The sequence below is a fragment of the Gopherus evgoodei genome, chromosome 2 (assembly GCF_007399415.2).
Source record: "Gopherus evgoodei ecotype Sinaloan lineage chromosome 2, rGopEvg1_v1.p, whole genome shotgun sequence".
NCBI lineage: Eukaryota > Metazoa > Chordata > Testudines > Testudinidae > Gopherus > Gopherus evgoodei.
Window position 1 is genome coordinate 117,619,190 of NC_044323.1, and position 11,295 is coordinate 117,630,484.

The window sequence follows — 11,295 nt, forward strand, 5'->3', positions numbered from 1 at the left end:
CCAGATTCCCCCCCCTCCCAGATACCCCACTGAGCTGCACACATCCAGATTGCCCTTTCAAACCTAGATTCCCCCCCCCCACCCTAAGCCCCTCAACCCTTGGATCCTGCATTGCTGAGCCTACCTGCCCACACCTGGTGCACTTGGCACAGAGGGGCAGGCCCAGTCTTCGTGCTGTGTCAGGGTTGGGTGCACCCTCACTGCTGAGTCCATGTCCCAAGGGGTAGCTGCACCGTGATCTCCACCTCTGTGTGGCCAGCAGCCTGTGCTCCCCAATGCCATCACGGAGCCTCCACATTAATTTTAAAATATTATGCACAGAATTTTTAATTTTTTTGGCACAGAACACCCTCAGGAGTAAGTGCTGACCAATTACCACCTCTGTCACCTTTTGGAACCAGATATTGAACTCACTTGTGCATATATTGCCTGTTTTAATTGATAACTCATTTTTCCTAGTTAATAAAGTCTCAATTAGTTTATTATAGAATTGGCTACCACCATTCTCTTTGGTGTGAGATCTAACATACAAATTGATCTGGGGTAAGCGACTGGTCTCTTGGGAATAGTAAAAACCTGAACATTTTGTGACTTTTGATATAAGAAACCATTTATTACTAAGTCCAGCTAGCCTGGGTGGCAAGTTTGAATGGAGAGCCCAAGGGGACTGTCTAGGACTCTATGGTAAGACTGGTCCAGTGATCTGGGAGATCACATTAGGTACTGGTTTGGTGAAATCTAATTACAGAGTGTACCACCACATCAGGAAATCTGCCCTGAGTTTGGTACTTAGTCATGAGTCACTCCAGACAGTATGACACTGGGGAAGGAAGAGATATAAAGTGGAGGTTGGAAACCCAGGTTGTGTAGGGGAAGGATGAGAAGAGCACAGAAGGGCCCGAAATAAATAAATAAAGGACATTTGTAATGGATGACTACAGACTTAAGCTGCAGTTGAAAGGTGACATCAACCCACACAAATTTACACTCCTGTGTTTATCTTGTTGTTAGCATCACTCCACAAAGCATATAGCTTTTTCACTTCTCATGGTCAGAAGCAAAAAGATTGATATATAATACAGCTTCCACTGTGGGATGCTTTAGAACATGTAGCTGTAGTGGAAGACACTGCTATGCTCTAGAGCAAAGGTAGAGTCAGTGTCATACTTAACAATTCAACCACCATGCTTAAGGGTGGGGGGTTTTTTTGTTTTCTTCTTCACACACATTTTCATTTTGCAAACCTAGAATCAGAAGAGATAGGTCTGAAAACAATTCACTAGGGAAAAAGTATGCAAAGCAAATCTGCTCTTACAAACCCATAATAAAGGAATAGCGTACCAAGGTATAATTCATGTACTAAGTTGAATTTTACAACCTTTGTGATCTGTTATACAGATTTGAACAATATTCTCACATTAAGAACTACACTGTTATAGCACTTGTCAGCTATGAAATATTTTCATACCATAAATTTGTAAGACTGTTGCAGAAGTAATTTGACTGTGTTACTCATTTGACCAAGACCAGCCAGATGGTGTCCTAGACTAGGGAAGTGAGGCAGTGGCCAGAGCAGCAGTAGCTGTGGCCAAATTGCTAGCCCAAAGCACTTGTTTGTGATTGACTAGCCAAGCAAGACTTACACTATCAGATTTATTTTTTAAATGTATTAAGCTTTATATTTTTTCTTATAACAAACCAAACAAATTCTACATGCCAGAGTATATAAAATAAGAAGAAAAATACTATTTTGGAAAATACAACAATATTTATGTAATGCTTAGATTCATATATTAACTACAATTTTTATTGCTGCCAAGTTATGTTATTTAGATTTACTTTATTATAGTCCCATTAGGAACAGATGAGAGTCCATGGAAGAAAAGTCTGTATGCTGTTATGTTCACAAAATCAAGACACTCCTTTTCATAAAGAGCTTACAATCAAAATTAGGAACAACTAAGACAACCTACATTTCAAAATACACAAGAAACCCATGTACACAAAATAAAGAGCAACATTTATTTACATTATTGTTGGTACACCCAATCCTTCACATGATTATTACATATGCTATGAAAAAAGTGGCCATGTGATTAAAATACCAGAACTGGGTACAGATCCAAAATCTGCCAGAGTTTCTGGACAGGACTTTGGGCAAGTCACTTAAATCTCATCTAGGTACACAAATGACACCTCATTAACTAGAGTGGCATAGTTAGAGCAATACAACCTGCTTATGTGGGCACAGTTACACAGGACACACTATCAGGCACCTTTATGCCACCATAACTGCATCTACACAGGGGTTACACCAGTTCACTGACATTGGTAAACGCACCCATACCCCCGACTCCCCTAGGGTGACCGCAGCCCAGGCCTCAGTGTCTCAGCTCCCCAGCTGTGGAAATGGGGATAACGCCTCCTCCCCCGCGAGCTAGCCACCTCTTGCTCCCCCGCGTACCAGCAGCGGGGGAAGGGCCACGGCCCGAACTGTGACGGGGGCCTGCCCAGCGCTACTGAACCACAAATACCAGCGCAGGCGGGACACACGCGGGGCCCCCAAGCGCACGAACGGCAGGAGACGCTGCTGTCCCCAGCTGGAGCAGCCTCCCCGCCACAGGCCCCCAGGGGTTGGGGGGCCCGACAGGCTCCTGCGCCTCTTCCCCAGCCTGGCCCGGCCGGGGCTCCCGCCCCCTTTGCTTGAGAAGGAGACACGAAGAAATTAGCGCGCGCGCGCACACATACACTTCACTATCGGTCCCCATGGAAACCGGGTGGCTCAGCCGCCAGTGCTCATGCCCGCCCACGCCCCGAGCCTCCCAACTCACAACTGCTCTGTCCCCTGGCTGCCACCGCCGGAAGCCTATTTATAGCTCGGACGGATACGTGCTTGCGTCACGGAGCACGCCGTCCCATGCGTCAGCGTGCGTGTACGTAATGGGAACGTGACAGACGCACGGCGCGGTCTATTTATAGACGACAGGGCAGGGAAAGTACCGGTCTTGGGGATCTCGCTCATCTTGCTGTGTCTGCCGCACGCGCTTGTGAGGGGCGGGACTGGACGGGCAGGGGGCAGTGCTGATGGATGTCACGTGATGGGTTGGCGCTAGTTCCCGCCTCTTTTTCCTCGAAGCCGAGGGTTCCGGGAATACGAGGGGGGCAGCGAGCGGGGAAGGTCCCGCGCGCGCCCGCTGCTGCTATGGGATGGGCGCCGCTCGGACACCCCCGCCCGGCGCCCTGCTGCGGGGTCCCCGCACACCGAGCTCAGGTTTCCGGGGCAGGCTGGGGCGTGTGCGCGGGGTGTCCCCTGCGGGCTCACTGGGTGGGACATAAACCTGCCTGAGTCACTTTCCACTTTCTGTGCCTCTCTCCTGTAAAGTGCTGGTGAGGCTGCAGCCGGGGAAACCTGGGGCGAATGAGAGACGCCAGGGAGGGGAGCGGGCCGGGTGCTCCTGGCCATTGGATTAGCTGGCGCTTTTCTTCGCTTTCCCCTTTTTCCAAAGTATTGGTGTCAGATACGTGTTGAATGCACTGGCGATGGATGAGGCTTGAAAGGCTCCTGGGTACACTTTGTGATCATTTAAGTATTTTCTCTTCTGCTTATCTAATCCTCTGTGCGTGCAACAATATTAGCAGGGGAAAAAATCATCCAGGTTACCAGGGCAGCAGCAAAGTGCCTGTAGCCCCCACAAGAGTGGCACGGTTTTCAAAACTGTCTCTTCCTCATTCTAGTCCTGGATATGATTAATTCAGTACTATATCTGAGTGTTGCTCTTGAGTGACCCCTTTCTAGGAAAACTATAGCTTTTTGAGTTTTAATGTTGTAGCTGTGTACTAATGTGTGTGGGCGGGGGGATGAATCTTCTGTAAAACATTCTCTCTGTTAAGTAAGCCTTGTAATAATGAGACAACCACCCACAGTGCCTAAAATTATTTTGTATTTACGTTGGTGGGAAAGCACTGTTCCACTTTAAATGACACTGCTTCACTATATATAACTGTGTCTTTGCTAACTTTATTATTACCTAAACCCAACCTAAAGCAGCTTACAAACTTTTCTTCAGCAAGCAGATGACTTCCCCAGACCTTTCTTAAAATATTTTCTTCTTTTGGAAGAGTAATCTGCTGTCTCCTGAACTTTTTTAAAAATCGGAAGCTGCTGTACAGTTGAATCCTTAAAAGCTGCCTTTTCTCACATACATACAGACATTCTCTGTCTCTTCAATGTATTCCCTTTGAGAGTTGCTAACTGTGATTTACGAGTGACCAAATGGAGTCAGAGCTTAGTGACTGGACAATGAAATGTATATTTCACCCTGGAAAGTGATCTCCCAAATAAAAATGGAGTTTTTTTTGCATAACATCATCTAGCTAACTACGTTTCTACCATAGAGCCAAGTCTTTTACTCTTACATGGAGCAATGCTATGTCCCTTTTGGTGGCTCCTAGCTATTACGTACAGGCTTACAATTCCTCCTTCATTGCCAGAGATGCACCTCAAACAGGGCCGGCTTCAGGCACCAGCTTATCAAGCAGGTGCTTGGGACAGCAACTCCAGAGCAGGGCGGCACTTTCAGGAATTCGGCGGAGGATCCCTCACTCCCGCTCAGAGCAAAGGACCTCCCGCTGAATTGCCGCAGATCGCAATCATGGCTTTTTTTTTTCTTTGGCTTCTTGGGGCAGCAAAACCCCTGGAGCGGGCCGTGACCTCAAAGGCTCTCAACACTAGACAGTTGTAGACTTGAGCTCAGAAAAAAAAAAAAATCTTGCTAGAGAGAGTGGCAGTGGGTTGCCACCATCCCTTCCATACAAGTGCTGGGCTCTAGCTCTCTGGCTCCATTGTCAGACTCTTGCATTGCATATCCATGATGTGCACGTATTTTAAAGGGCCTTTGGGGACTGGAGAGAGCAGTGCTTTTACTACCCTCTATTCAATACTCTCTTTCAAAGAAACTAGCACTATATATGTAAGTATTCAGGTGCTTAGAGGTATAAAGAGGCAGGCACCCCTGGGAGAATACCTGTAACCGGCAGTGTGTGACCTTAGCTCAAGGAAGCACCTCCCAGTGATATTAATCTACAGCTCCTTCCTGGGAGAATGCTTCCACCTTCTCTCTCCTTCCAAACTATCAGTTCTGGGAGCTGCTACCACCTGTTCTGTAGCCTCCACTTCCACCATGTGGTTTTCAGCTGTGCTGTTGCTGCTTGGGCAGAACACCAGGCTGTACAGTCACTGTCACGGACCCTGTTTGTACCAGTCCTAGAAATCCTCCACTCCCCCAACACTCTTTGGGTCTGTCACATGAGCACAAGACAGCAGCAGGCTTGCATGGGACCCACGCAGCATCCCTGGTATGCAGCTCAGACAAGCTGCTGCTATTGGGCTGATTCCAACCGTAGCATGAGGCCAGGCATAGGAGATGAGGGGAGTAATGACTACTGCCAATTTCTGGAACTGGTGGAAGGATATATCTTAAAACAGGACACAGTTGGCCCCCTACCTCACTCTGTGAACGAGACCAGCATGCAGTATCCCTACACACCCACACTAAGATTATACTAGGCAACATCCTTATGTCTTGTAAATATTTTAAAATGTCTCTGGGTAAAATAGACTCACTGCCTAGGGGATGACACGCGCAATGATCAGTGTCTCTGCTTTCTCCTATCCCTGGTAAATGATACCTTAGCTCATGAAATATTATATCAGTGTTGTCAACCTCATATGTTCAAAAATCATGACTCAACCCTCATAAAATCATGTGAGTTGCTTAAAAACTATGAGATTTTTAAAAGTAAAACAGTGTTGGCGTTATTTGCCTTCTGACCCTTCAGAGTACACTCACTATTTTCTCTGTAACTATGAGGGCTAGGTATCTTACTTTTTTAAAAAAATGAAAGCCAAGAATCATACACAATATGTTGAATCCAGGAGCTGGGGCTTTAAAAAAAAACACCAAATAATGCAAGATTCATGACAAAATTGTGAAAGTAGGCAATACTGTCATATGTGTATTTCTCTCTTTATATCTGTCTACTTTGTAACTTCACATTTGGAACAAAATTAAAAATATAGTTTTGCAGTATTTTTAAATTCCTACTTAGAATTTAAGAATGGAAAGGGGTCATCTGTATATACCTTCATTTTGCATATTTGCCCAGGAATAAATATATCTTTAGAAGTAGTTTTATTTCCATGGAAAAGGGATCATCACTGTACTTTTAAATATATTACATGTGTTATGTAAAAGGAATAAGAGATCTTTTAAAGCTAGACTAATGATACTGCCATTAGCTGTGTGTTAATTATCCTGAATGACTTCAGCATTTCTGGGACAGTTCTTCTCAAAATAGCTCAGAAGAGCCAATCATCACCCTTCAAGACCAGATGGAATACAATGTTTCTAATATCTTAACAGTGCTAAAGGAAATACAGGAAGAGATCCACCTATTTAATAGACTTCTATCAACATATTTTAATATGCCCTTTGGAGCAGACTCTATAGGCCTTTTCAAACCATAAAAATTGCTAAGTTCAAGAGAGGTTTCCCAGAAAACCTCTGCAAGCAAATGTACAAAACCAACCAGATTATACAAATACGACTTCAAAATGATTGAAACTGCTTTGAGAGATTCTTTCAGTAGATTAAAGAGAAATAAGATTGCTTGTCTCTTTTCCAGATATAAGCATAGGATTTACAAATAAAATAGGCCTCAAATCTGCAACTGAATAGTTATGAGGAGCCCCGTGAGCTGGTGCAACACCCCATAGACTGCAATAGGGCTCCATACAGCTGAAGGATGGGACCTCAGTTTGCAATTTTTTAAATACAGTGAAACCTGTATTAGGCAGCCTTCTTTCTTAAAACACTGTATCCCCCCCCCTCCACCACCACCACCACCTTGTCCTTCTTCAGTATCACCAATCATCATAAGTACTATTCTGCCACACTTTTGTTTAAAAAAATCACCTCCAATTTTTGTCTGTCCTTTGAGTAGTCACTAAAGGCAAGTTTCATTTTAGCTTTATCTCATGTCCTGATTCTGTGTATTGAGTTAAAGTAAAAGGATGAAGCATTTTCTACACTACAACATTTTACAGTGTTTGAACAGAGTTGTAAACAACCAAGTTAGTTGGTACAATAGTAAACATAATTAATCTTGAAACTGGTGAAGTAATGTATTTTATTGGACCAACTTCTGTTGGTGAAAGGAACAAGTTTTCAAGCTTACACAGCTCTTCAGATCTGGGAAGGGTACTCAGAGTGACACAACTAAATACAAGGTGGAACAGGTTGTTTAGCATATGCAGTTAATAAGTATTATAAGAGACCACTCAAGGTGAAGTGGCCAGTTAACACCTCTACAGTCATCGGACAAAAGAAAATTGGGGGGGAGGGGGGCTAGCGGGTTACAGATTTTTAGTATCCAGCCAGATTATGAATTTAAACCACAGTACTGCAAACAGTAAATAGTCCCTGACTTCGCTGACCAGTAGGAGGAACCTAGGGTTCACCTTGACCAGCTAGTATGCTAAAGTACAATTTGCCTTATCTACACTATGGCTTTAAATGTGTTGTTTTGTTTTTTAATTTGTTGTAGTGTGGATAGGCCCCAAGTCAATGCATAATCTAACTCAATTGTTCACAACTGTATTCAAGCATGGTAAAATACGGTATCTTAATCAAGCTTGAGAGAAAATGAAAAGTGAGTAGAGCCTCTTTAAAAGTCTCACATTCAGCTGGGAAGAAGTTTTAAGTCAGGTTTCCAAATATTAGTACTTGACCATCTGATGCTTATCACTTAAAATGACATTGGTGAAATTATTTAAATCTGCTAATATTTTAACATGAGTAATACATCATAAAGGAAATCAAATAAATGGATTTAATCTATGTAGCTGAGATGGTGAAGTTGAAAAATCAAAAAGTGGTGCATACATTCCATACTTATCAACAAATATGGAAAATTTACAGAATTTAACTCAGTAGGCTGACTTCAAAAGAAATCTTTAGGTAATGTGGAGTCCTCTAAAAATATTTGTAGTATAAAGAAGCAAATAAAAAACAGCTGAACAACTAGAAGGGAAGTGATCATGAAATTATATAATTTTTTAATAAAAGCCTTTAAAATATTGGGTTCAGTTCTTGTCATTAGAAAGACAATATCATGATGGAAAAAAGGTACAAAGAATGATAAACATATAATGAATGAGGTACGTCTCATTACTGAAACATATGAACTGAGAAAATGGTATAATTTCTTCATCTTAAATTTAGAAAAGCAGTAAGGAGGCTTAATTTAATTTTATAAAACATTAAATGGTACAAATATTGTAAATCTAAGTTACTATTTTCATAACACAAATGATGAAACAGGAGGACATAACTGGAAAAGAGAACTAATTCAGAACAGATGTCAGGAAGCACTTTTTCCTGCACTGAGCCATAAATATGTGGAATGACCAGTAAGAAATTTTGTTAGAGTGAGAACACTAGAATCATTTAATAACTAAATACATGAAAGCATCAGATTGCCAAAAATGGAATGAGCCTTGCTGAAGAAAATTGCCTAAAATTCTGAAGTATGCATAGTGACAACTGCCCAAACTTACATGCAGCATGATAACAATCAACTCTCATTTCCTCTTCTCTTACAGAAATGTATGAAAATGCTTTGTGAAATATATAAAAGATTATTCAAAACATCATTTTGTTGATAAATGACATTCAATTTCCTTTATGTAATTTGTTTACATCTCCATTAGCATACACAATGTGGAATTTTAAATAATGCATGCAAATACACATATTAGTCTTTTCATTTAAAGAATCATAGAAATTAGAGATAACCTAATTGGACTTCGCTATCTTGAAACAAGAGGGAAGACCAATTGTGGCATATAGATGTTTTAAAGTTCAATGCTGTGGTTATGCACAAGAAGAAGAATGGTCTCATCAAACTCCACTACAGCATCTATGAAGTCCTGATTGGTGGAACTGGTCTGAGCATGAGCAGTGAATAGCCTAGTTAATCTGGTCTCTAACAAAGTAGTTTATTTCATGCTATGAGAAGTTTTCAAGTGATTTTATAGTTCAGATGACTCAAATCTGGATCAAGTTATCAGCATGTCCTGAGTTGTTGTTTTTTTTTATTTCAGCTAATGAGAAGTCTGGAACTGCTGGAGGAGCTGTGGGCTAAAAATTGGATCCATGTCTTTCTGGTTTTGAACGAGGTTGCCAATGATAGGAGCTATCATTATTTAAATATGTGATTGTTTTTCTCCAGTTCAAGTAACCAATCCCATCAAGTTTGCTCAGTCTCAGGTTTCTCTGCTTTGGAATGTTGATCAAGAACATTGCAATGGACAACTCTGGTGATACGCGGACTCCCCAGATTTCCATTTGCCATTTCCAGTTTTAGGCCTGGGTAGCATATAGACCAAGACTTTACCAGCAGTGCTGGGAAAATATCTCCTTTTGGACAAGATTAAATGTCTATTATGGTTCTTTTATAGCCATCAGTTGTTATTGTGTGGTTGACCCATCTATGGATTCCAGCAGAGTAGATGGAGTTGCATTTGAGTGTTCCCTGAGAGCAGTACAATGCTATTACTGGCCTGCACAAAGGGCTCTCTCAAGTGAGATTCAACAAGGTTCTGTTTTATTGTTCCTCTGATATATGAAGATATTGCATGTGCTTGAGCTGCAGTGTTTCTGATATGAGATGAGTCTCCGCTTTACATCATCATTCCATTGGACCCAGATGGTGAAGCTGAGAAACTTGACCAGCATCTGGCTGAGAAATGGTTTAGCTGGCTGATAGTGAGCCCAGATAAGAATAAGGAAATAATACTTTTATATACATCAGTGGTATGCCTCATGTGGAATACTGTGTGCAGCACTGGTTATCCCATCTCAAAAACAATATTGCTGAACCAGAGGGGATTCAGAGAAGAGCAATGAGAATGATCAAAGGCCAAAGAAGCTCTCTTATGAAGAAAGATTGGAAAGATTGGGATTGTTTACCTTACAAACAAGACAAATAAGAAAGGACATGATAAAAATATAATGAATGATATAGAGAAGGTAGAGTGGGAGCTTCTGATATCCCTGTCTCATGATGCAAGAACAAGGGAAAATTCAATGAAATTAAGAAGTGGGAAATTCACAACCAATAAAAGGAAACACTTTTTCACACAATATGTAATTAAGCTGTGGAACTAATTGCTACAGTAAGTCATGAAGGCCAAGAAAGTAATAAGATTAAAAAAGGGATTGGATATTTATATGGCTCTCAAGAATATCCAGAGTTATAATTAACAACAATAAAATTTCTGGAAGGGCTATTAAATCTTGTGGTTCAGGGATTAAGCCAATCTCTAAATATTAGAGATCAGAATGAGACCTATGTGGGGGAGCAGATTATTTCACATCTGCCTAATGCAGGTTCTTGTGCCATCCTGTGAAGCATCTGTTGCTGGTCACCATCAGCGACAGGACTCTAAACTAGATGGACTGCTGATCTGATCCAGTATGGCAATTCCTATGTTCCTATGTAATGTTGATAAACTATGGGGAGCAATCAGAAGAAGAGGCAAAAATGATATCTTCCCACTCACTTTTCTGCTGTTTGTATTCACATTTGCAATCTGGGTGTAATTTTGTACCCCTGGCTGCTCTATGTGTCCACGTAGCAGCAGTGGCTAGGAGTACTGTTTTAAAATCTATACCTAGATGTTTTTATTTTGCTATTTTTGGTGCAGACCTTGCCCCAATGATCCATACCTTTGTCCCTCGAAGACTGGATTACTGCAATCTGTTTTGTATGGAGATATATCTAATGACCATTTAGAAACGTCAGCTATGCATAATATAGTTGGTTATGACTTAAGTGGTACTTCTCACGGAAAGCACTTGAACTCCATGATCTGCGCTGGCTGACAGCTAGTTTCTGAGTGCAGTTTAAGGTGTTGGTCTTGTCCTTTATAAAGCCCTAAATTTGTGTCCAGGTTCCTTAGATGATGTCTCTCTCCTCATGTTCTACCCTGGCTGGTACAATCAGAGGAAGCACTCAGCCTCACAGCTCCCTTATTTCAATGAGAGGGTACTGAGAGCAACTGATTCCTGAGAGTCAGGAGTCCCTGACTCAGGAACTCAACTCCCCTTTGGTTTGACAAACCCCAGATCTGTTGACTTCCAGAGCACACTTCAAGATATAGCTGTTTTCCTAAAGCAGTAGAGCAGAATCCTGGGGCCCCCTTTTCCTCCCAAGAACAGCAGCAGTGGCCCC

At 42.0% G+C, this 11,295-nt stretch overlaps 1 long non-coding RNA gene across 1 annotated transcript; it reads left to right on the forward strand.

The window, feature by feature from the left end:
• Nucleotides 1-3,153: 3,153 nt before the first annotated feature.
• On the forward strand, nucleotides 3,154-10,207 carry LOC115646094. The gene is made up of 2 exons (XR_003998932.1): nucleotides 3,154-3,271; nucleotides 9,164-10,207. It is a non-coding gene; the product is annotated as an uncharacterized LOC115646094 (long non-coding RNA).
• Nucleotides 10,208-11,295: the final 1,088 nt, after the last annotated feature.